We start from the raw sequence: 26,657 nt of genomic DNA, 5'->3' as shown, positions 1-26,657 counted from the left end.
TTAGGTAATAGATATTGGTGATGGCAGCACAACACTGTAAATGTAATTAATACCATTGAATTATATTCTTGGAAGTGGTTAAAATGGGAAGTTTTGAGTTATATATATATATTACTACAATTTAAAAAGATTAAGGACAACTATGAGAAGAATAAAAATAGAAAGTATAATTTTCAAACTAGTGGAATATTTGATCTATCAAACAGAGAGTAGGAAAAGAGGGAAAACATAAAAGAAAACCTAAAATAAAATGGCTTAAAAAGTAAAAATATAGCAATATTTTGATTGGTATACATGGATTGAACTCACTGACATTCTGGGAATGATTTTTTTAAAGATACAAGTAATATATGCTCATTGTGGAAAACCTTGGGGAAGTAATTTGGAAAACAAGTCTAATGAAATTCTTAAATCACCCATAGCCCCATCTTTCAGACAATTTTCTCTGACAAACTGTGTGTATTACATATTTTTCACCAAAAAGTACTTTTTCCCTGTTTAAGTCTTGAAAATCTTTCCATATCAATTAATATAGAATCTCTTACTGATTTTTTTTATAGCCGAATGGTAGTTCCATCTATGTATATCTAATAATCATTGCTATATAATTGTGTATTTAATTCCTCTAGGTTAGACATTGCAGTTGTTTCCAATGTTTCACTCTTTTATATAATGTTTGCTACTTGCTCCTGGTAAGGCTAGGCCTTCCCTGGCTGCCACATCTGCCTCACTAGGATTTAGAAGTGGCCTACAGAGCAATATGTGGTTAGCCTGCCTCCTCCATCTCTGGGGTTTTATTCTCTACAGAATAATTCCTATCAGCACATCAAAAGGCTGATAGCTCCCATCTTAAAAAAAAAAAAAACAACTCAAGATTACCTGTCTCCTTTCTGCTATCACTTCGTTTGCTCTGCTTCTCTTCCCTTGAAAGCACTGTCTCTACTGTGTCTATTTCCTCATCTCTCATGTTCTCCTCAACATCCTCCAAATTAGTCTTGTCCTAAGGAAACTAAAAAGTTTATGCATTCAACCTACTTATTAGGAAAAGAATGAAGAGCTTAAGGGAATCAGATTAATTTAAGTATGGTTTGGGGCTCTAATCGGGTTTATAAAGGTGTTACTAAAGCAATTTCATTTGTCAAATTATAAGCTAATTGAGCAAAGAGCAAGCATATAGGTGTTTTTAATATTAACACACAAATATAACTAGAGTTTTCAGTGGATTTACCAGATTTTTAAATTGTGTTTTTAGGTTTAATGAAGAGAAGGTTTTTAAAATCATAGTTTTAAAAAGCTAAACTCTTACTTATAACCAAATTACAACTAAGGGGCTGTATGGCACAGTGGAACCAAAGAGCCTAGATTCAAATTCCCTCAAGTGACCTGAATTTTCAGGCCTCCAGGTTCTTGTCTGTAAAATGAAATATTCGTAGTACCTGTATCATAGCCCTTGTGCGGATTAGGTATAAAACACATAAAGCACTCAGAACAGTTATTGATCCTATTATAAGTGCTCTATAAAAGTTAGCTATGATTATCATTATTGATTGGTATCACCTGACAAGATTATGACTTCCTGAAGGGCAAGGGCAATGTCCTAGCGTTCAGCACACTGCCTGGTATACAACAAGTACCCATTAAATGTTGCCTAAATTTAACTAATATAAAATTCCAGCCATTATGTTGAAGGTTTTGAGCAGTAATGCATAAAGGGAATCAAGCGTGCGAAATGGCAGAAACGAAAATAAAAAAGGTCAGTGAAAAACAAGGCACCAAAATATTATACAGTCAAAAATATTGTTTGTCGGAATGGTTTTTACTTTCTCTGTGAGTTTCTCAAGGTTCAAATTATATTAACGGAATTTCTATAGGGCCTGGACAGTACTACTTGATCTAGATCAAAATTCTAGATCTAGAAGTACATAGATTTAATACGGAGTCAGAGATTCCCCGCCCTGAATAAAAGTACTGTAACACAGTTCACTCTAGAATTAATTACTTTAACTTTTTTCCAACCACCAAAACTTGTTTCTGAATTAAGTACAATACAGCCTTTAACCCATTCAATACAGGGCACCCTTTTTTATTTTCCATTGCTCTTGTAATTTTCCAGCAGTTTAGTCTCATTTGGGTTAATTACTAGTACTCCAGATGGAAAATATTCCTGGTAGGTTGTTCCATTCACAACCATTTAGAAAGCACTGCTTGCGTCAGACTCTGTTTTCTGCTTGGATAAAGGGGGCTGTTACTTCAAACCCGAAATTTTCTTGTCGTCCTGCAGTCACACCTCACCAACTGCACACTGGGCTTGCCTCCTACCAGTGACCTTTCAAAGCAAAAGGCTTCATCTAACTCACCAGGTTAGCAGATTTACCTTTCCCTAGAGTCCAGATTCCCATCAACAGACATCTGATGACTGCAGTAATAGTAATAAAAATTCAGTTATCAAGGGTGCTCTATATGCCAGGAATTGTACTTGTTAATGTCTCCTTTAATTGCCCAAGAACACCATGAATAAGAATTATTAATCTTATTTTATAAAATAAATGGCAAAACTGAGATTCTATAGGTTTCTGGCCTCCTCTTTAAAGGGTTCTAGTCAAAAGGTTTCCTCTTGGAGAATACAGCACTATGAGCTACTATCCCCATTTTATAAATTAAGAAATTGAAAATCGAAGATTATACAGCTAAAAAGTATATAGAATTAGAATTCAGGTCTGTCTTATTACAAAATCCATACAGTTGATTATTTTGCTATGCTATCTATACATCTTAACAAAGCCTTTCATAGAACTCCCTCCTATTATCTGTTAAGGAAAGAAAAATATGCCTGACAAGGATCTATCTATCTATCTATCTATCTATCTATCTATCTATCTATCTATCTATCTATCTATCTATCTATCTATCTATTCATGCTTCCCTCCCCCCCCCCCCCCACGGCTTTTAGCTTGCTGCCTGCTTTCTGTGTCCATTCACTGTGCGTTCTTCTGCATTTTTGCTTGTCTCCCTTTTTTGTTGCGTCACCTTGCTCAGTGGGCTCTCTGCAGCACTTGCGGGCCGGCATGGGCCGGAGGCTCTCTGCAGCATGCAGGCAAGCCTGCCTTCACAAGGAGGCCCCTGGACACGAACCCAGGGCCTCCCATATGGTAGATGGGAGCCCAACTGATTGAGCCACAGCTTCTTCCCAAGGCTCTATTTATTTTGCATTATATTTCTCTTTTTTTTATGTTTGAAGAATATAGGGAAAGGAGAGGAGAGAGAACAGAAAGGCTATGGTAAATTCTCTCTCCATTAGGTCTTAAACTCTTCTCTACAATAGAACATACCAAACTGGCTAGAGTCACAGTGAAATATCATTACGTATTGAATCCTTTCTAGAACATTCTCCAGTGTTTTCAGAACATCAGTAAGCTACCTGGTTTGCAGATAAATTCAGTTATTTCTGCAATTCAACTCAAGAATTTTTTTAGCATGTCTCAAGTCACACCTTTTCTCTCAAAACCCTAGTCAAACAGCTTGTTTTACAATATGAATCAAACAGTGCTCTACTTAAGTCAGTTCTGACTGATGAACTTGCACTAAATTACCTTTAGAGGATCTCGATCTGCAATTCTTACTAGTAGAAAATAATTTCAATATTCAACCTAATATTCCATGTTTGGTTACACTCATGTCATTCAGGGTGCTTTTGTGGCAGGGGTAATTTGCTTTGCTTTTTTTTTTTTTAATGAGTTCAGAATTTTAAAACAGGTGCTTTAAGGAGCATTCATGTATTTAGAAATGATTTATTAAACTCCTTTTTTGAGTTCAATTCTTTAATGTCTCAACATCTAAAAAAGTTTTGGTAATAAATGGTGGAGGCACAATATTGTGAATGTATTTAACACCACTGAATTATGTACTTGAACGTGGTTAAAATGGGAAATATTATGTTTAAATTTTTAAATAAAATACTCCCAATCTGAAATCTACAGCTATACACTGTAACTTAATCTCCTATAAAAAAGTTCCAAAGTATCTACAAGTTTACAATTTAAAAGTGTTTATGAAATTGAGCTCAAATTATGTCCTAATCATATAAATTAACATCTTCCTTATTCAGAAAAGGACTAGGATGAAATTTACTTTACTAATCAAATAATTTAATTAGATAGTATATACTAATAGTATAAATAAATATACTACAAATCTTTTGGAGAACATTTCAAATAGACAAGAGAAGGTTCACTCTAAAGTTTGATACATATTACACAAAACAGCTCTCTAGAGAGAACGTAAGACAAAGTCTATTTTTCTGTACCCTCAACTTTGGATTTTACCAATCTTTGCATTTTATTTAATAAAGGGGATAAAATATGTCTTGTTTTATTTGCATAACTTTGATTACTAGAGAGATTTAACACAGTTTCGTGTTTATTTATTACTGTTATTTTTTGTTAATATCTCTGTTTTTTCTACTTAAAAATTTTTTTTTTTAATTTAAAAGCTCTTTGGGGAAACAGATGTGGATCAAGTCAAGGCCTCTACCTACTGCATGGAAGGGCCTAGGTTCGATCCCTGGGGCCTCCTGGTGAAAAAGAAGAGAAAGTGTGCCCATGCAGCAAGCCAGTGCCCATGTGGTGAACCGAGTGCTCTTGTGGTGACCCAAGTGTCCACACGGTGAGCCGAGTGCCCGTGTGCGAGGCAAGTGCCCACATGGCGAGCCAGTAACCGCATGGCGAGCCGAGTGCCTGCACAGTGAGCCAGTGCCCACACAAGTGAGTCACACAGCAAGATGATGACACAACAAAGACAGAAAAAGGGGAGAGTCAAGGTGAAGCACAGTAGAGACCAGGAATTGAGGTGGCGCAATTGACAAGAAATCTCTCTCCACATCAGAGGTCCCCAGGATTGAATTCCTCTGAATCCTAGAGGAGAAAGATGAAAAGAGAAGGCAAAAGGAGAAATAGATACAGAAGATCACACAGTGAATGGACACAGCAAAAACAGCAGGATGGGGGTGGGGGAGGGGAAGGAAAAAATAAATAAATGCTCTTTGTAAATTAAAAATATTACATTGTCATTTATTTTGCAAATATTTATCCCAACCTGGGGTTGCCATTAAACATGCTTTATGGGTTATAGTCAAGTCTGTCAATATTTTCCTTAACAAATTCTGAATTTTGTGTAATTATAGAAAGGCTCTCCCCAGTTAGGAGTATGAAAAGGAAAAACAATGTATTCTCCTACAACTAATCCATCTGGAATTTTTTCTGGTATAAGAAGTAGCCATCTGCTTCTTTTAAGTGCCCTACACACACAATTCTAAAATTCTAAGACAAGCTGATCAGAAAGTTAGTGCCACATTCATATATTCCATGGTTGTATAAAATATAATTATTATATTCCACCCTCATTACTTACCATTTGTTTTCCCAACAGAATATTTGTAATTTAGTTCAAATAATCCTTTTAACTATGTTAGTTACCCTCTTCCAACTACATCAGGTTTTTTTGCAATGTTCCATCCAAAACTGAAACCAACATTTCAAATGTAAAAATATAAAATTTTAACACAACACGAAGGTGGCAACCATAAAAAAAAGAATGAGAGTGCTGTTTTTTGTACCAATATGAACTATCCCTAAGATATATTATGAAAAGAAAAAAGTAAGGCATATAAATATGCATACAGTATGATATCATACAAAAAGGGGAAGGAATAATAAATACATGTATTATTTATATATTTCTGGAAGGATATAAGAAAATTAATAATATTGATTGACTCCGGGGAGGGAGGAATTCTGGTGGTAGGGGGGGAAATTCAAACCCCAGGCCTCCTTGACCTGTGTGGAGCTGGCCCATGCACAGTGCTGATGCACGCAAGGAGTGCCGTGCCATGCAGGGGTGTCCCCCGCGTAGGGGAGCCCCACGCGCAAGGAGTGCGCCCCCTAAGGAGAGCCGCCCAGTGCAAAAGAAAGTACAGCCTGCCCAGGAATGGTGCCACCCACATGGAGAACTGACACAACAAGATGACGCAACAAAAAGAAACACAGATTCCCATGCCGCTGACAACAACAGAAGCAGACAAAGAAGATGCAGCCAATAGACACAGAGAACAGACAACCGGGGTGGGGGGAAGGGAAGAGAAATAAATAAATAAATATATTTTTTTTAAAGTAATTGGCTTAGGAAAAAAAAAAGAGACAATGAGGGAGGGAAACGGATTTGGCCCAATGGATAGGGCATCCGCCTACCACATGGGAGGTCCAAGGTTCAAACCCAGGGCCTCCTGACCCATGTGGTGAGCTGGCCCACGCGCAGCACTAATGCACAAAAGGAGTGCTATGCCACACAGAGGTGTCCCCTGTGTAGGGGAGTCCCATGCACAAGGAGTGTGCCCTGTAAGGAGAGCCGCCCAGCACGAAAAAAGTGCAGGCTGCCCAGGAATGGCGCTGCACACATGGAGAGCTGATGCAGCAAGATGACGCAACAAAAAGAGACACAGATTCTGGGTGCTGCTGACACAAGCGGACACAGAAGAACACACAGTGAATGGACACAGAGAGCAAACAACTGGGGTGGGTGGGGGAGGGAGGGAAGGGGAGAGAATTAAATAATAAATAAATAAATAAACCCTTGAAAAAAGAGAGACAGTGAGGGAAGCAGATTGGCTCAAGCAATTGGGCCTCCGCCTACCACACAGGAGGTCCCAGATTCAGTTCCCAAAGTCTCCTGGAGAAGGCAAGCTGGCACAGTGGGCAAGCGCGGCAAGCCAATGCAACAAGGTAATGCAACAAAAGAGACACAAAGAGGAAAGACAATGAGAGACACAACAAACCATGGAGCCGAGGTGGCTCAAGTGATTGAGCGCCTCTCTTCCACAAGGGAGGTCCCAGGTTGAGTTCCCGGTGCCTCCTAAAGAAAAGACAAGCAGACACAGAAAGCACACAGCAAATGGACACAGAGAGCAGACAGTGACCTCAAACAATGAGGGTGGGAGGGGAATAAATAAAATAAAATAAATCTTTGGGGGGAAAAAAGGAGACAATGACCACTAACATTTCAGTGTTTATCTTTCCAAAGTTTTTTCATTTCACATGTATCTTAAAAACTAAAGATGAAGGTCATCTATATATACTATTTTGCAATGTATTTTTTCCACTTTTTTTAGGAGGCACCAGGAACCCAACCTGGCAAGCAAGCGCTCAACTGCTTGAGCCATATCTGTTCCCTTGAATTTTATTAAAATGTGTGATTCTCATTAAGAAGTAAACACAGCAAAACATATTATTCATTTACATATAGAGGTGTGTGTTGGAATAATTCCTCTTCTCTATTATATTCTGAAAACAAAAAACAACTGAAATGCTTGGATATATTTACACATTGGTTAACTGGTAACATTGACAGTTTATATGGAAAAGCCATCAAACTCTACTTCACTAACGTAAAATGCAATCGCATTTCTGATCTGATAAAAAGAAAAATCCAATGGTTGAACAATAAAAAATTGAGATTAAATCAGAAAAGTAGTCTACTCAAATGCCATAAAGCAATATCAAATTTCTTACACAGACGGAAGTAGATGTGGCTCAAGCAGTTGGGTACCCGCCAGCTGCATGGGAGGTCCCAGGTTCGGCTCCCAGTGTCTCATAAAGAAGGTAAGCAAGACAGCGAGCTGACACAGCAAGATGACACAACAAAGAGACACAGCAAGGAAATACAATGAGAATACAAGCAGGGAGTAGAGATGGCGCAAGTGATTGGATGCCTCCCTCCCACATGGAAGGCCCTGGGTTTGGTTGCTGGTGCCTCCTGGAAAAAAAAAGAGAGAGCAGAGAGAGAGTACAAACAATGGGGGGGGGGGGGGAAGGGGGCAGCAAGGGACAGTAGGGGGCGAGGAGAAAGAAATAAAGGGGAAACGGACTTGGCCCAATGGTTAGGGCGTCCGTCTACCACATGGGAGGTCCACGGTTCAAACCCCAGGCCTCCTTGACCCATGTGGAGCTGGCCCATGCACAGTGCTGATGCGCGCAAGGAGTGCCCTGCCACACAGGGGTGTCCCCCGCGTAGGGGACCCCCAAGCGCAAGGAGTGCACCCGTAAGGAGAGCCGCCCAGGGTGAAAGAAAGTGCAGCCTGCCCAGGAATGGCGCCACCCACACTTCCCGTGCCACTGACGACAACAGAAGCGGACAAAGAAACGAGACGCAGCAAACAGACACAGAGAACAGATAACCAGGGGAGGGGGGGAAGAATTAAATAAATAAATAAATCTTTTAAAAAAAGAAAGAAATAGATAAATTTTTAAAAAACTTTTCTTATGCAGCATTATTTTTGTAAATTGGACCTATTTTTAAGGACTCAAATGTTCCCCATAGTTGAGTATATCAGGTTATCTAATCTGACAGGTATTTATTTATTTATTTTAAAGATTTATTTATCTCTCTCCCCTTCTTCCCCGTTGTCTGCTCTCTGTGTCCATTTGCTGTGTGTTCTTCTGTGACCACCTGCACTCTTGTCATGTGGCATCAGGAAACTGTGTCACTTTTTTTTTGTAGTTGTGTTATCTTGCTACATCAGCTCTCCATGTGCACAGCACCACTCATGGGCGGACTGTGCTGTGCATTCCTTGGGCATGGGGCACCCCTACACGGAGGATACCCCTGTGTGGCAGGGCACTCCTTGCACGCAGCAGCACTGTGCATGGGCTCGCTCACCACATGAGTCAGGAGGCCCTGGGTATTGAACCCTGGACCCTCCGTATGGTAGACAGATGCTCTATCAGTTGAGCCACAACTACTTTCCTAAAGTGACAGGTATTTAGCCAACATTATAAACTGCATTATAATTATAAAAGAGAACTTAGAAAACATGGATTTTTAATGCTTGAGAATATGCATTAAGAGTCCACATTTATGAAAGTACAAAGTGAACATTTGAAAAATTCTCTAAAGATTTGTAATACTAATATTTCTGACTTATAAATAGTCTAAACACAGCGCAGAAAGTAGAGCTGGCTTCACAGGCGACCCGCGCAGCTGCACAAGGCGCAACACTCAGAAGGGCCACACATGTGGTTTAACGCTCTTTGGTTGCTGTCTTGAAATTCTTAATTTTTTAAAAGATTTATTTAATTAATTTATTTATTATCTCCCCTTCCCCCACCCTGCTGTCTTTGCTGTCTGTATCCATCTGCTGTGCAATTCCCTCATCCATCTCTCCCTTGGTCTTCTCCTCTTATTTTTTCTTCCTTTAGGATTCTCCGGGATTCAATCCTGGGGACCTCTGATGTGGAGAGAGGTTCCCTGTTTGCTGCGCGCCCTCAGTTCCTGGTTTCTGCTGTGCTTCACCTCGACTCTCCCCCTCATCTCTTTGTTGCGTGACTCACTTGTGCGGACTCTAGTTCACCATGCAGGCAATGGCTCGCCACATGGGCATTTGTGCAGGCACTGGCTTGCCATGCAGGCACTGGCTCACCACACAGGCACTGGCTCACCACGCAGGCATGCTCTCTCCTCTTCTTTTTCACCAGGAGGCCCCAGGGATCAAACCCAGGTCCTCCCATATGGTAGGCAGAAGCCCTATCACTTGAGCTACATCCAATTCCCAAAATTCTTAATTTTTGAGCAAGCTATCCACCATTTTGCCCTGGGCCTCGCAAACTATATAGCTTCTCCTGGGTGACAGTGAGGTGTCCCACTAAGATTTTGAAGCTAAGGGAAATAAGGTTTCTCTCTAGAATTAAACACATAAACTTGTAAAAATTCTCTAATAGTACTCTACCAAAAGAAACTGTAAATATGAGACTGAAAAGATACAGAACACACAAAACTCTTCTTAGTAGGATTTAGGAGCAGCCTCAGAGATAGAAAGCAATAATGTGATTATTAGTTTAGTGAAGAGAAAATTACATAATGTTCGACTTTAAGAACATAATTGGAAGGGTGATTCCTAAAGAGGAAAGAGAAAGAAAAGCAAAGAAGACAAGTTAGGCATATCCATACGTAAACTGTTCATGAGAAGAATGCCCCCATCACTCTTAACATAGCCTTATCACTGATAGAGATTAAGGTGTTAATGACTCATTATTAAAATCAAATAAATATCTAAACAAAAAAAGCTAGATAAATAATAGGACAAGGCTTAAATTTCAAAGGATTGAAATTTTACCCTATTTTTTTCTAATCACAGTGATATGAAATTAAAAAGCAATAACAAAAAGATAGCTAGAAAATCCCCAAATAGAGTTCTGAATTAGCCCTAAGTAAAAGAGGAAATCACAATGGAAATCAGAAGATATCTGAAGATAATGACATTAGAAATGAGACATAAAATACACTGAGCACAGCTACAGGGATATTTTAGAGGGAAATATATAGCCTTAAATACATATATTTAAAAAGAAGACTGAAAAATCAATAATCAAGAAACAAACAAAAAAAAACAAATTAAAATAAACCCAAAGAAATTAGTACCTAAATTAAACCCAAAGAAACGGGAAGAGAAGAAATACAGATAAGAGCAAAAAATAAATAAAATGGGATTGAGATGGCAGAGTGAGACATCTCAGGGATCCATTCCCTTATCCTCCTACAACCTTCAAACAACCAGCAAGAACTGGCGGAAACATCTTTCTCAAAGCTCCAGAAAACAGATAAAGGACTGCAGTAGCAGAATAAGCAATGACTCGTGAAAAAGTCTATTTAAAAGCAGTAGGATCTCCTGTAGCCCTGGCTGGCCCCATCTCTACCCCTCACCACCAGGGCATGGAGCTGGCCCAAACTCCCAGAACAGAACCCTAGACCTAGTTCCAACAGGAGCAGAGTAACCCTCACGCACATACTTGGAGAATGTTACATCTGGCAAAATCTGTCCAGCACTGGCCAGAGGGACTCATGGTCTCAAGAGTTTGCCTGGAGTGGAAAAGGGAGCTCACCGAGCTGCCCTACAGAACACTGTGAGGAAACAGTCAAGTACTGCTGCCTGGGGCAAGGGATGGCTAGACATATACCGTAGTACTAGGGACTATGAGGAAACTGTTTGAGGGAAGAGTGGACAGCTGGAACCATGTAAATGGGGAATGCTTAGAGCCACATAAAACACGCCCAACACAAGACCCATGCACAGAATGGATCGGGGAGGCCCCTAATGCTTTGGACTGGAACTGTTCTCTAAACTCACTGTATGATAACCCCTGAAAGAGAACACTTTTACAGGTCAATCTGCAAAGACTGCGCAAAATGTTTTTTTTTTTCCTTTTTTTTTTTTTTCCTTAGCTCCTGGCATCAAGGGAAGCTCTGTAATAACACTACCAGAATACAAACTTAAAGAAACTTAACTTTACTAAACTTTAAGTTTAAGAACAAACTTAAAGAAAAGATACCTCAAAGTCTAAATTTCATCAATGACATATTAAAATATGAAAATATACACGTTTCAACAAAAGGTTACAAAACACACAAAGAAGCAAGAAGTGATGGCTCAGGCAAGATTAAAGCATTAAAAAGCATGAATGACAGGAAGTGGTGTGGCTCAAGCAACTGGGCTCCCACCTACCACATGGGAGGTCCCAGGTTCAGTTCCTGATCCCTCCTGGAGAAGGCGAGTTGGCGTGGCAGGCAGGCATGGCAGGCAGGCTCACGGAACAAGATGACACAACAAAAGGGACATAAAGAGGAAAGACAATGAGACACACAACAAACCAGGGAGCTGAGGTGGCTCAGGTGATTGAGCACCTCTCTTCCAAATGGGAAGTCTCAGGTTAAGATTCCGGTGATTCCTAAAGAAATGTTGAGGAATGTGGCCAGTCTCGAAGCCTAACTCAGCATCTAAATGCAATGCCTTCCCCCCAGCGTGGGACATGACACCCAGGGATGAGCCTCCCTGGCACCGAGGGATCACTATCAACTAACAACTGATAATGCAACTGGAAAATGACCTTGAATTGAAGGTTCGATGCGGATCAGCAGAATATCCCTGTCTACATAGAATAATATGACTTTAAAATGCTGTTTGATCTAATGTAAGGGGGAAATAGAAAGGAGAAATGAGTTTATATGGCTATGAGTCTCTAAAAAAAAAAGAGTCTGGAGGCTGTCAGAAGGATTGCCCTTATACACAACTGAGCAGAGTCTAAGAGACAGATAAAGTAGATACAATCCCCAGGTACTGGTTCCTTTGAGGGCTAAAGGGACCCATGGGTTCTATGGTCATGGCAGATAGGGTTCACTGCCATGTCAGATGGCCCTTCTTTGGAGCTGATGTTTCTGCATGATGAAACTGGACCCAGAGGGGATCTCTTTTCATAAGACTATCATGCTACTTTACTGGAATTGTAGTTGGTATTGGGGTTTAAGATATATTTAGGGGATTGAATCTTTTTACTGACAATATGATAGCCAGGCCCTGAGCCTCAACAGACTCCAGCTCCTACAATCTGATTTATTGGACTCACCTCACTCAGCTAAGATGGAGTTGAAGAAGGACAACCACCACACCATGGAGCCTAGAGTGCCTACAACTGAAAGCAGGAGGATTGCATCCAGTAACCATGTGGAATCTGAGCCTCCTCTTGATATAGAGGTGCGACGGACACAACCAATCCAAGGACCCAGAGAAAAGGTGGCATTGGAGTGGGAAAAGTGGACATGGTGGCTGATGGGTATGGGGAATGGCAGGAAGAGATGAGATGTGGAGGCGCCTTTGGGACTTGGAGTTGCCCTGGATGGTGCTGCAGGGGCAATCACCGGACATTGTAAATCCTCCCAGGGCTCACTGGATGGAATGGGGGAGAGTGTGGGCCATGATGTGGACCAATGACCATGAGGTGCAGAGATACCCAGAGATGTACTTACCAAATGCAATGGATGTGTCATGATGATGGGAGTGAGTGTTGCTGGGGGGGGGGGGGTGCGGTGGGGGTGGTGGGGTTGAATGGGACCTCATATTTTTTTAATGTAATATTTTTACAAAATCAATAAAAAAAAAAGAGTTCATAAAAAAACAAAACAAAACAAAACAAAAAGAAATGTTGAGGAGACACAGAGAGCACACAGCAAATGAACACAGAGCAGACAGCGACTGCAAACAACTGGGAGGGGGGGGGAGGGACGGGAATAAATGAATAAAATAAATCTTTAAAAAAAAAAAAAGGCATGACCGAGAAGGATCAGACCTGGGACATATCCGATGAAAACTTTTTAAAAATGATTAAAAAGCTAACGGAAACCATGGACAAAGAACTAAAGGAAATCAGGAAAATGGTAGATGAACACAAAGAGAGTATCAAAAGAAAGATGGAAACTGTGAAAAGGAACCAAACAGAGCTGAAGACCACACTGAAAGAAATGTAAAATTGTCTAGGGGGATTCAACAGCAGATTGGAGCCAGCAGAAGAAATCAGAGAACTTGAAGACAAGATAATTGAAATCATTCAGTCTGAGGAGCAGAAAAGAGAAAGAACGAAGAATAAAAGTGAACAGAACCTCAGGAACTTAGGGACACCAGCAAGCAAAGCAATATACACATTGTGGGAGTCCTAAAAGGAGAAGGAGAGAAGGCAGAGAGGATGTTCAAGAAATATTGGCTGGGAAAGCAGATGTGGCTCAACTGATAGAGCGTCCACCTACCATATGGAAGGTCCAGGATTTGATACCCAGGGCCTCCTGACCCGTGTGGCGAGCTCGCCCATGCAGAAGGAGTGCCGTGCCACGCAGGGATATCCCACACACAGGGGTGCCCCATGTGCAAGGAGTGAGCCCTACAAGGAGAGCTGCCTGGTGCGTAAAAAGCGCAGCCCGCCCAGGAGGGACACCACACACACAGAGAACTGACGCGGCAAGATGATGCAACAAAAAAAGACACAGATTCCCGGTGCTGCCCGACAAGAATGCAAGTGGACACAGAAGAACACACAGCGAATGGACACAGAAAGCAGACAACGGCGGGGGGGGGGGGGGGGGAAGCGGAGAGAAATAAATAAAATAAATCTTAAAAAATAAAAATAAATAAATGTTATATCGGAAAAAAAAAAAAGAGGGGAAGCGGACTTGGCCCAATGGATAGGCCATACGCCTACCACATGGGAGGTCCGTGGTTCAAACCCCAGGCCTCCTTGACCCATGTGGAGCTGGCCCATATGCAGTGCTGATGTGCGCAAGGAGTGCCATGCCACACAGGGGTGTCCCCCGCGTAGGGGAGCCCCATGCACAAGGAGTGCACCCCGTAAGGAGAGCCGCCCAGCATGAAAGAAAGTGCAGCCTGCCCAAGAATGGCGTTGCACACAGGGAGAGCTGACACAACAAGATGACACAACAAAAAAAACACAAATTCCTGGTGCCACTAATAAAGATAGAAGCGGTCACAGAAGAACACACAGCGAATGGACACAGAGAGAAGACAACTGGGGGAAGGGCGGGAAGGGGAGAGAAATTAAAAAATTTTTTTAAAAAAAGAAATATTGGCTGAAAAGTGCCCAGATTTAATGAAAGACATGAATATACACATCCAAGACATTCAATGAAGTCCAAATAGTATAAACCTAATAGACCCACTTGTAGCATATTATAATCAAACTGTTGAATGCCAAGGTTAAAGAGAATTCTGAAAGCCACAAGAGAGAAGCAGTGTGTCATACACAAGGGAGCCTCAATGAGATTAAACGCTGATAGCTTATCAGAAACCGCAGAATCAAGAAGACAGTAGAATGACATATTTAAAGTGGTGAAAGGAAAAAATTGTGGACCAAGAATTCTATATCCAGCAAAACTGGCTTTCAAAACTGAGAGAAAGAGAGCAAGACATTCACAGAGAGTAAGAAATTCACAGATTAACAAAAGCTTAGGGACTTTGTCATCACTAGACTGGCCCCCAAGGGATGCTAAACAGAACTCTGCAGGTTGAAAGGAAAAGACAATAAACAATAGATTGAAGCCACATGAAGAAATAAAGAGCTTTGGTGAGGGTAATGATATGGGTAAGTGTAAATGTCAGTACTATTACATTTTGATTTTTATCTTAACATTTTACTTCCTTCAGGATCTAAAAGGCAAATGCATAAAATGTAATGATAAATCAATGGTTTTGGATTCATAATGTATGAACACATAATTTGTGACAAGAACTACATAAAGATAGGGGGATGAGGGAAGCAGACGTGGCTCAACTAATAGAGCATCCACCTACCATATGGAGGGTCCAGGGTTCAATACCCAGGGCCTCCTGACCCATGTGGTAAGATGGCCCACGTACAGGGCTGCCCCACACAAGGAGTGTCATGCCATGCAGGGGTGCCCCATGTAGGGGTGCCCCATGCACAAGGAGTGCACCCCGCAAGGAGAAATGTCCCACGTGAAAAAAGCGCAGCCTGCCCAGGAGTGGCACCACACACGTGAAAAGCTGATGCAGCAAGATGACGCAACAAACAAAAGAAGAGATGTAGTCGCCTGACAATGCGAGCTGACAGGAAGGGGAAATAAATAAAAATAAATCTAAAAAAAAAAAAGATAGGGAAATATAAAAAGTTTGTGTACACTATTAAAGTAAAATTGGTATCAAAGCAAGTAAGACTGTTACGGATTTTAGATGTTAAATTTAAGACCCATGGTAATTACAAAGAAAATATTGGAGATTATACAAACTCACAGGGACAGAAATTAAAGTACAAATTGCCAGGGGTGGAGGATTGAGAGCAAGGGGAGTTTTTGTATAATGGATATAAGCGTTCTCTTTGGGAAGATAGGAAACTTTTGGTAATGGAAGATGGTGAGGGACTGCAAAATTAAAATATGAGAAATCCCAATGAATGGTATGCTTGAGCATGGTTAGATAAGAACATTTATGTTGCATATGTTCTCACAAGTGAAATAAAAGAATAAGCAACTACAGAGACAATGACAACTAAATGCAATACGTGATCCTGGGCAGGATCAGCAAAGGCCCAAAGCGATATTATTCGGACAGTTGAAAAAAATGGAATATAGACTGTAAACTTTATATATTAATGTTAAATTTCTTGAACTTGATAAACTGCATTTTAGGTGGTTATATAAGTAAATATCCTTGTTCTTTTTTTTTTTTTAAGATTTATTTATTTATGTATTTCTCTCCCCCTTCCCCTCCCCCCCAGCTGTCTACTCTCTGTGTCCACCGGCTGCGTGCCCCCCATGACTGCCTCCATCCCCACCAGCAGCACCAGGAATCTGGGTTTCCCCCTGCAGTACCATTCTGCTAGTCAGCTCTACACGCACACGGCGCCACCCCTGGGCAGGCTGCACCCTCTCTGGCACTGGGCACACACCCCGTGTGTGGGGCTCACCCACGTGGGGGAACCCCTGTGCCGCATGGCACCCCCACACACACGCATCAGCACCGCGCATGGGCCAGTCCCACAAGGGTCACGGAGGCCCTGGGTCTGAATCGCGGACCTCCCACGTGGTAGGCGGATGCCCCATCCATTGGGCCAAGTCCGCTTCCCTATCCTTGTTCTTGAGAACTTTACATGGCAGAATGAAATGTTCAAGGTGCATGATGTATACAACCTACACCCTAGTGTTCAGAAAATGGACTGATGAATAGATGGACAGATGCATAGAAAGATACACAAATGTGGCGAAATGTTAAAACTGGTGGATGTGGCAGGGCAGGGGGAAAAGGTATGTTGGAGTTCTCTGAATGGGGTTTGCATTATTTTTGTAACTGTGCTCTAAGTGTCAAATATTTCAATAAAAAGTTTAAAATGAAAGAAATAGAAAACAACATACAAAAGAAAAAAATCAATAACCCACCATTTGAAGTGGCAAAATTGATAAATGCCTGTCACAACAAATCAAGAAAAAATGAGAAAACACAAATTACCTAAATCAGCAATAAAAAGGGGCGATGGACAGGTCATGCAGAAATCAAAAAGTTAATATGCAGGGGGAGGATTGTCAGAACACGGCAAGTAAGATGCTTGAGGAATAAATCCTTTCACCAAAGCAACTAATGAGCTGGCAGGAACTGTCTGAATCAACTATTTTGAAACCCTGGAGTCTAGTGGAACACTGTTCAACATCCAAGGAAGAGGTGGGGGAAGAGGCTGGTAGTGTGATAATGAATTCACCCTTTGCACAGCAGCTACCATACTCCAATGAAAGCGGGGATTTACCATCAACTTTAGAGAAATAAAAAGGTTAATAAGTAAGTACTATGAACAATTATATGCTAACAAATAACAGAACATGGATAAAATGGACAAATTTCCTTGAAACATATGAATGACCTAATCTTATGCAAGATTTAGAAAATCTCAATAGAGCCATAAAAAGTAAAGAAATTGAATCAGTAATTAAAAACCTCCCAAAAAAGAAAAGTCCACAACTGGGTAGTTACAGTGCTGAATTCTACCAAACATTTAGAGATGATTTAACACCGATCCTTCTCAAACTCTCACAAAAAAACAGAAGAGGAGGAATTACTTCCTAACTCATTCTTTAAGGTCAAATTATGCTCATACCAATGCCAGATAAATATAACACAAGAATATAAATATCCCCAAAAATGTACTGGGAAGCAGATGTGGCTCAAGGAATTGAGCTCCCGCCTACTACACAGGAGTTCCCAGGTTCAGTTCCTGGTGCCTCGTAAAATGACTAGCAAGAAAGTGCTCTGAGGCAATGAGCTGGTGCAGTGAGTTAACACAAAAAAGAGACAAAAGGAGGAAACCACAATGAGAGACACAACAAAGCAGAGAGTAGAGGTGGCAACTAATTAGGCACCTCCCTCCCACATGGGAGGTCCTGGGTTCAATTCAGATGCCTCCAAAAAGAAGATAAGCACAAAACAAACAGACACAGCAAGCACAAATAACTGGAAGGAGGGGGGAGAAATAAATAAATATTTAATAATTTTAAAAATGTACTGGCAAATCCAGCAGTATATTAAAAGACCAAGTGGGATTTATTATAGGAATACAAGGATGGCTCAAAATAAGAAAAATCACCAATGTATACACTACATTAATAGAATTAGTGGGGGGAAACCCACAGGCAAGAGAAAGAAATAAAAGGCATCCAAATTGGAAAGGAAGAAGTAAAACTAACCCCATTTTGCAAATGGCATGATCCTATATGTAGAAAATCCCAAAAAATTACAAGACGGCTATTAGAACTAATAAACCAATTCAGAAAAATTGCAGGATACAAGAGAAACATGCAAAAGTCAGTTGGGTTTCTCTACACCATTAATGATGCATCCTGAAAAGAAAATCAAGACACCAATTAAATTTGCAATAGCATCTAAAAGAATAAAATACCTAGGAATAAATTTAACAAAGGAAATGAATATCTTGTACACTGAAAACTACAAAACACTGCTGAAAGAAATTAAAGAAGTTCTAAATAAATGGAGAGACAGCCCCTGTTCACAGATTAGAAGACTTAATATTGTTAAAATGTCAATATAGCCTAAAGTGATCTACAAATTCAATGCCATCCTTATCAAAATCCCAGTGGCCTTTCTTGCAGAAATGGAAAAGGTGATCCTTAAATTCATATGGAATTGCAATAGGTTCCAAATAGTGAAAAACATCTTGAAATAGAAGAACAAAGTTGGAGGATTACTACTCTCCAATTTTAAAACTTACTACAAAGCTACAGTAATTAAAACAGTGTGGTACCAGAGGCACCCCAGGAGAAAAGACTTTGCAAAAGTCTTTTCTAAGAATTCTTTTGCAAAGAATTCTTGCATAGGAAGCAGTAAAGGGTCCTACCTCCACCTGCTTCCTTTCCCCATAGTGTCTCACTTAAGAAACAGCCAATCAAGGTAAAGACTGGCTAGAAGCTGTGGTCTGTAGCCGGCCCCAGAATCTAGTTAACAAAAGAATGAGACTTTCCTGTTCTTGGTGCAGCCTCAGTATATTAGTAAAGTAAACTTAGCTGAACTTTAGTTAGTTGTAAAAGTAAATTTTCCACCTTTAGGATGGATTTAGATAACATGTTCTTATCATGCAATGTATGATCACGTTACAGCACGTGGAAGCCTACAGCATGCACAGTAAAGAATCTACCTGCATATACGCTTACCTGTAAATCTCCTTTTCCTAGCTACAAACTCCTCCCTAGATAAAAGCCAACATATTGCCGCTACTCCCACTCTTTTAGGAGGCAAACTTGGTGTGGAATTCCATTCTTTGTGCCTGGCAAAATGAACCCAGGAAACTCACAAGTGTCCACTACCGTACTGGCATAAGGATAGACATACAGACCAATGTAACATAATTGGGAGTCCAGAGATAAAACTACATATCTATGGCCAATTGATTTTGACAAAGCTGCCAAGTCCATTTAATGGGACTTAAAGAATAGCCTCTTCAGCAAACAATGCTGGGACAACTGGAGATCTATAAGAAAAAAAAAAAGAATGTGGACCCCTACCTCTCACCATATACAAAAATTTATTCAAAAGGGACCAAAGACCTAAATATCAGAGCTGATACTATTAAACTCTTTCAAGAAAATATCTTCATGATAGTAGTAGTAGGCAATGGATTTGTACATTTTACACCAAAAGCACAAGCAACAAAAGAAAACTGATAAAATGGACTTCATCAAAATTTCAAATTTTGGGTAAAGGACATTATCAAGAAAGTGAAGAGAAAAATCTGGAAACCATATATCTATCTGATAAGGATTTAAGATCCAGAATATATAAAGAATTCTTACAAATCAACAACAAAAAGATAAACCACCCAATAAAAAAATGGGTCAAGGATTTGGGCAGACATTTCTCCAGAGAAGATACTCAAATGACCAATAAGTATATGAAAAGATGCTCAATATTATTAGCTATTAGAGAAATGCATATTAACACTACAATGAGAAACCACTTCATACCAAATAGAATGGCTATTATTTTTTAAAAAACTAAAAATAAAAAGGGTTGGAAGGATGCAGAGAAATAAGAACATATGTACATTGTTGGTGGGAATATAAAATGGTGCAACCAGGAAGCGGATATGGCTCAAGCAGGTGGGTACCCCCTACCATATGGAAGGTCCCAGGTTCGGTTCCTGGAACCTCCTAAAAGACAATGAGCACAAAACAAATGGACACAGAGAGCAGATAGCAAACACAAAATAATGAGGCAGGGGGCAAAGAATAAATAAATAAAATAAATCTTGGAAGCAACCCAAGTGTCCATCAGTAGATGAATGGATAAGCAAAAGGTGGTATATCCATTCAATGGAATATTATTCAGCTGTAAAAAGAAGTGAAGTGCTGGTACATGCTATAATATGGATGCACCTTGAAGACCTCATGACAAATATTGTATGATTTCTCTTACATCAAATATTTAGAACAAGCAAATTCATAGAGACAAAAAGCAGAATAATGGTTACCAGGAGTGGGGCAGGGGAGAGTGGGGAGTTATTGCTAAATGAGTATGAGTTTTGATTTGGGATGATGAAAATAGTCTGGAAATAATGGTGAAAGTTACACAGTATTGTCAATGCATTTAATGTCAAAGAATTGTTCACTTAAAATGATTTTTATATTACGTATATTTTGCCAGATTCTTTTTTTAAAGAGACTTTAACAGGGATATTTTTGCAAAAGTTTGTGCCAAAGTACTTAAAAGTATAAATGAAACATAAATTCCTAATAAAGCACAACTTTCCAAAACTAATTTTAAAAAATAAAATAGTCCTATATCTGTGACATAAATTAAATCCATAACTAAAAACCATCCTTCAAAGACAACTCTAGATTGCTTCACTAGTGAAATATTCCATTTAGAGAAGAAATAAGTATCTTACATAAACCCCTATAGAGACATAAAAAGTGAGAATACTTCCTAATTCATTTTATGAGGCCAGTGTAATATCTGATAAGGATATAAAAGGAAAGGAATATTATATAATGATCTTCCTAACACGGATACTGGAAGTAATAACAAAATATTAACCAATCCAGAATATATAAAAAAGGTAATACATCCCAACCAAATTGAGGTTATTCCAGGAAAATATGATTTTTTTAAGCAACCAATGTAATTCATTATATTAACAGAATAAGGAAGAAAAGTCACATATAATTATCTCAATAAAAAGAGAGAGACTCTGCATCTAGGGGTGTTCACAGCTCTTGGCACCCAGTCCAGCTTCTTTCAAAATATCTACCATTCATGAAATTCTGTGCAAACTCTGTTTGGAGGTGATAACTCTATACTTGCAAGTACACAGGGCTCAGTCAAAGTGAATATCAACTTTGATGCTGGGAGGGACGCTTTGAACATTTAAACAGCCATCAAGACCAAAGGAATGTATGAGGTCATCATCGTCAACATTTTGACCAATTGCACCAGTCAACAGAGACAGGAAAGCACCTTCAACTCCACAGAAGGACCAAAAAAGAACTTGCGTCAGCACTGACGTCAGCCTTATCTGGCCCCCCAGGAGCTGCAGGAAATTTATAGCCTTTACAAGGAAATATAGAAGACTGCCAGAAAAGTGCTTTGTTTCTGTCACAACTGGTGACTTCCACAAGCTGAAGGTTGCCCTTGCAAAGGAGAGGAGAGCAGAGGATGACTCTGTCATTGATTATGGACTGACCAAGATGCCTGAGATCCTTATGATACTGAAGCAAAGAGGAAAGGAAAGATATTGATGTTCCCAGTGGATCAGCAACATAACTGAGCAGAGTGTGTGCCACCTCCAGAAAGTGTGTGAACAGTATGAGAGCTATACTTATGACGTGTTGGAGAGCACCAAGAAAGAGGTCAAAGGCAACCTGGAAAATGCTTTCCTAAACCTGCCTGGTGTATTTAGAACAAGCCCCGAAATTTCTGCTGATGGACCATCCGGCTCCATGAAGGATATAAGGTCCTGATTAAGATCATGATCTCCCACAGAAAATGTGGTCTGAATTCAAGAGAAAGTATGGCAAGTCCCTGTACTACTACATCCAGCAAGGCACCAAGGCAACCACCAGAAAGCATGCCGCACCTGTGTGGCAAGTATAGCTGAAGTCTGAACCACACAAGCATTCAGACACGGTGCTCCCTTTTTTCCCACTAACCCCTAGAAAATCAGCTTGTGACTAACAGCCCCTTTGAGCCCATACTTGTGAGGATGATGTTAGCTAGCATTAGCTCTCCACAGCTTTAGTTTAGTTGCCTAAATATTGCCTGGCTTTCCCGTCTAGTTTCTCCTTTTAGCCAAAGAAATGAAAATTCCAAGGAACTAGAAGTGAAATCTGTGATGTGAAACATTTTGCCTCTGTGTACTGTATCACAAACAGATGAAGAGATTGAATATTCCTTTAATAACAACAAAAAAGTGCTTTCAATAAAATTCATCACCTAGTAATTTTTAAAAATCTACTAGCAAATTAGGAATAGAAAAAAAAAGTTTTTAATTTGATGAAGAATATCTATACAAAATCTAAATCAAATATCATAATACATAATACCTAAAGCTTTTCCCTTGAGGAAGGGAATGAATCAAGGATATCAGTTATCACTTTTTTTTTAAAGATTGATTGATTGGTCCCCCCCACCCCCACCCCCAATTAAGTGGCTCCAAGAACCAATCCTGGGACCTTCTGGAGTGGGAGAGAGGCAATCATTCTCTTGCGCTACTTCAGCAACCTGGTCTGCTGTGTCTCTTATTGTCTCTTCTCTGTGTCCTGATTGTTGCATCATCTTGCTGCAGCAGCTCTCCATGCAGGCCAGCACTCCACGTGGGCCACCTCACCACACAGGCCAGCCTGCCTTCACCAGGAGGCCCTGGGCATTGAACCCTAGACCTTCTATATGGTACACAGGAGCCCAATTGCTTGAGCGACATCCTCTTCCCTGTCATTACTTTTATTCAACATTATATTGTAGATCCTAAGCAGTATAGTTATGCAAGAAAAAGAAACAGCAGAGTATAAGGATTGGAAAGGAAAAAATAAATAAAACTGTCATTATTTGCATATAGGATGATTGTGTTCACAGAAAAATCAAAAGAATATATAAACAATGAAAATTAGAAAGTCAATTTATCATTATGGCTTGATTAAAGATCAGTATAAAAGAATCAATTATATTTCTATATACCAACGATTATAAACTTTATACCAACAATTATAAACTTTAAAATAAAACCATTTACAATAGCATTAAAAATACCAAATACCTAAGAAAAAACTACCAAAATGAGACCTCTACATAGAAAACAAAGTATTATTGAAAGGAATTAAACACTAATTCCTAACAATGGAGGGCTATACCACGTTCAGAAATTTGGATATTATAAAGACATTCTTCTCCACACCAACCTTTAGATTTAATGCAGTCTGAGTCAAAATTCTAGCAAGTTTTTGTGTGTAAACTTCTAATAATAAAATTTATATGAAAATGCAAAGGACCAAGAAGAGCCAAGATAATCTTGAAGACATACAAAGTCCAAGGACTTAACTTTACCAGGTATCAAGTCTTAGAAAGCTAAAGTAATTAAAAGTGGGGAACTTGTGCAATTAGAAAAATTGATCAGTGAAACAATAAAAAATTCAGAAACAAACTCACACATACATAAACAGAGGAATCTCATACACCACTGACAGGAATGTGAACTGACAAAACTACTTTGGAAAACTGGCATTATTTACAAAAACTGAACAAAAGTAGATCCTGTGAGTTTACTATTTAAAATGTGGTCCACAGTACCACAGGCATCCTCTGAGTGCTTTTTAGAAACCGAGACTCTCAGGCTTCACCCAAGATCTAATGAAGCAGGATCTTCATTTTGAAAGATCCCCAGGTGATTGGTGTACACATTGCAATTTGAGAAGCAGTGCTCAATTACCCAGAAATTACAACCATCAGAAATGCATATAGATATCCACCAAAAGAGATGAACAAGAATATTCAGAAAACTACCCAAATGTTCATCAATAATAGAAAGAATAGGCGGCGGACCTGGCCCAGTGGTTAGGGCATCAGTCTACCACATGGGAGGTCCGTGGTTCAAACCCTGGGCCTCCTTGACCTGTATGGAGCTGGCCCATGTGCAGTGCTAATGTGCGCAAGGAGTGCTGTGCCACGCGGCGGTGTCCCCCGTGTAAGGGAGCTCCTTGTGCAAGGAGTGCACCCCGTAAGGAGAGTCACCCAGTGCCAAAGAAAGTACAGCCTGCCCAGGAATGGTGCCGCACACATGGAGAACTGACACAATAAGATGACACAACAAAAAGAAACACAGATTTCTGTGCTGCTGACAACAACAGAAGCAGACAAAAGAAGACTCAGCAAATAGACACAGAGATCAGACAACTGGGGCGGGGGGTGAAGGGGAGAGAAATAAATAAATAAATCTTTTTTAAAAAATCATTATAAAAAAATAATAGAAAGAATATATTGTGGTAAAATTGTAAGACATAAAATCAACATGTAAAAATCAGTTATATTTCTATATACTACCAACAAAGAATCCAGAAAAGAAATTAAGAAAACAATTCCATTTACAATAGCATTAAAAAGTGAAATAGTTAGGAACAAATTATCCAAGGAGGTATAAGTCTTGCATATTGAAAATTATAAAATATTGCTGAAAGAAATCAAAGATCTGAATAAAAGGAAAAAGATAATCTTGTGTTCATGGATTAGAAACTTTTAATACTGTTAAGATGACAATTTTTTTAAAGATTTTTATTTATTCCACCCCCCCATCCCACCCCACCCCCGTTGTCTGCTCTCTTGTGTCAATTTGCTGTGTGTGCTTCTGTGTCACTTGCATTCTGGTCAGGTGGAAATCTGTCTCTTTTTTGTTGTGTCATCTTGTTGCATCAGCTCTCCGTGGGTGCCGCACCACTTCTGGGCAGGCTGAGCTTTTTGTGCAGGGCAGTTCTCCTTGCAGGGTGCACTCCTTGAGCATGGGCACCCCTATGTGGGGGGCATCCCTGTGTGGCACAGCACTCCTTGTGCATGGCAGCACTGCCCGTGGGCCAGGAGGCCCTGGGTTCAAACTCTAGACCTCCTACATGGTAGATGGATGCTCTATCAGTTCAGCCACATCTGCTTCCCTGTTAAAATGACAATTCTACCAAAAACAATCTATAGTTTCAATGCAATCACTAACAAAATCCCAACACTGTTTGTTTTTTTTTACAAATAGAAAAACTCATCCTGGAATACATATGGAATTACAAGGGACCCCGAATAGTGAAAACGATATTGAAAAAGAACAAAGTTGGAGGATTCAGCTCACTGATTTCAAAACTTACTACAAAAGTGGATATGGCTCAACCAGTTGAGCACCCACCTCCCACATGGGAAGTCCTAGGTTCAGTTCCCAGTGCCTCCTAAAGAAAAAAAACAAAAACAAAAACAAAGAAAAACCAGACAACAAGCAGAAAAGGAGCAAAAAAACAACAAGCAGACAATGAACAAAAACAGCAAGCAAAAACAACGAGCAAACAGACAAGGGAGCCATCTGGGGAGGGCAGGCGAGGGGCAGTGTGCTACAGAGGTACAATAATCAAAACAGCGTGGATATACAGACTAATGGAATGGAAGAGTGGGTCCAGAAATAAACCCTCACATATACGGTCGATTTGTTTTTCAACAACAGTGCTAAGACTATTAAATGGGGGGAAAGATAAGTCTATTTAACAAATGGGGCTGGCAAAATAGGATCTCTACATACCAAGGAATGAAATTAAATCCTCATAAATCCTTATGAATAAAATACAATGGAATATAATTGTCATTTTAAAAAAAGAATGACATTGATACATGCTAAAACGTGGATAAACTTTGAAAACATTATGCTAAGTGAAATAAGGCAGACACAAAAGGACAAATATTGTATTATTCCACTTGTATGAGATATCTAGAACAGGCAAATCCACAGAGAAAGAAAGTAGACTACAGGTCACCAGGGGCTGGGGAAAGGGGAGAATGGGGAGTACTGCCTAATGAATAGAAGTTTCTGTTCAGGATAATGAAAACATTTTGGAAACAGATGGTTACACAACATTTTTAATATACTTAATGCCAGTGAATTGTACACTTAAAAATGGTTAAAAGAGTAAATTTAGATTTATATACAAATATTTTTGGGGGAGGGGGAGGTACCAGGGATTGAACCTAGGGCATCATACATGGGAAGCAGGCACTCAACTACTTTACTGAGCTACTTCTGCTCCCCAAGGAGAGCTGTTTTTTTCATTTTTCATTTGTTTGTTTTGTTTTGAGGAGGTACAAAGCATCAAACTCAGGACCTCATACAAGGGACACAGGCACTCCCATATTATGCATATTTAAACACAATTTAAAAACAATGTACTGGATGGAAACATCTTAAAGTTGTCATCTCTGGGAGGAGAATTTACAATGACTTATTTTCTTTTGTTTATTCTTCTACGTTTTTCATTTCATATTTTCTACCAATATGAGCACTAATTTAAGAAATTATTTTACTTTTTGTCAAGAAGACCAGGCAATTATCTCTAGCGGTAACCCCAAGGGATTCAGAGAAACTTCTGAATGAGACTGAGAAATCATTCAACAAAACATGTTAAAAATTCATTCTTATAAATGAATTAAAATAATTCATTTATAATTTTAGAAGCTAACTTATGGCACCTGCATTCAAGGCAAACTAAAACAAAATTTATTCTGTGAATTACTATAATATTTTCTAGTTCTT

General features: G+C 39.7%; 1 protein-coding gene and 1 pseudogene across 2 annotated transcripts in view; one reads left to right on the top strand and one right to left on the bottom strand.

The window, feature by feature from the left end:
* Positions 1-26,657, bottom strand: part of CNNM2 (cyclin and CBS domain divalent metal cation transport mediator 2) — a 186,409-nt gene that overhangs the window by 69,944 nt on the left and 89,808 nt on the right. The window lies entirely within an intron of this gene.
* Positions 16,603-21,988, top strand: LOC139439150 (annexin A2 pseudogene; annotated as a pseudogene).

The sequence above is a fragment of the Dasypus novemcinctus genome, chromosome 6 (genome assembly GCF_030445035.2).
Source record: "Dasypus novemcinctus isolate mDasNov1 chromosome 6, mDasNov1.1.hap2, whole genome shotgun sequence".
Taxonomy (NCBI): Eukaryota; Metazoa; Chordata; class Mammalia; order Cingulata; family Dasypodidae; genus Dasypus; species Dasypus novemcinctus.
Note: the sequence above shows the minus strand (reverse complement) of the source record. Positions and strands in the feature narration are given on the sequence as shown.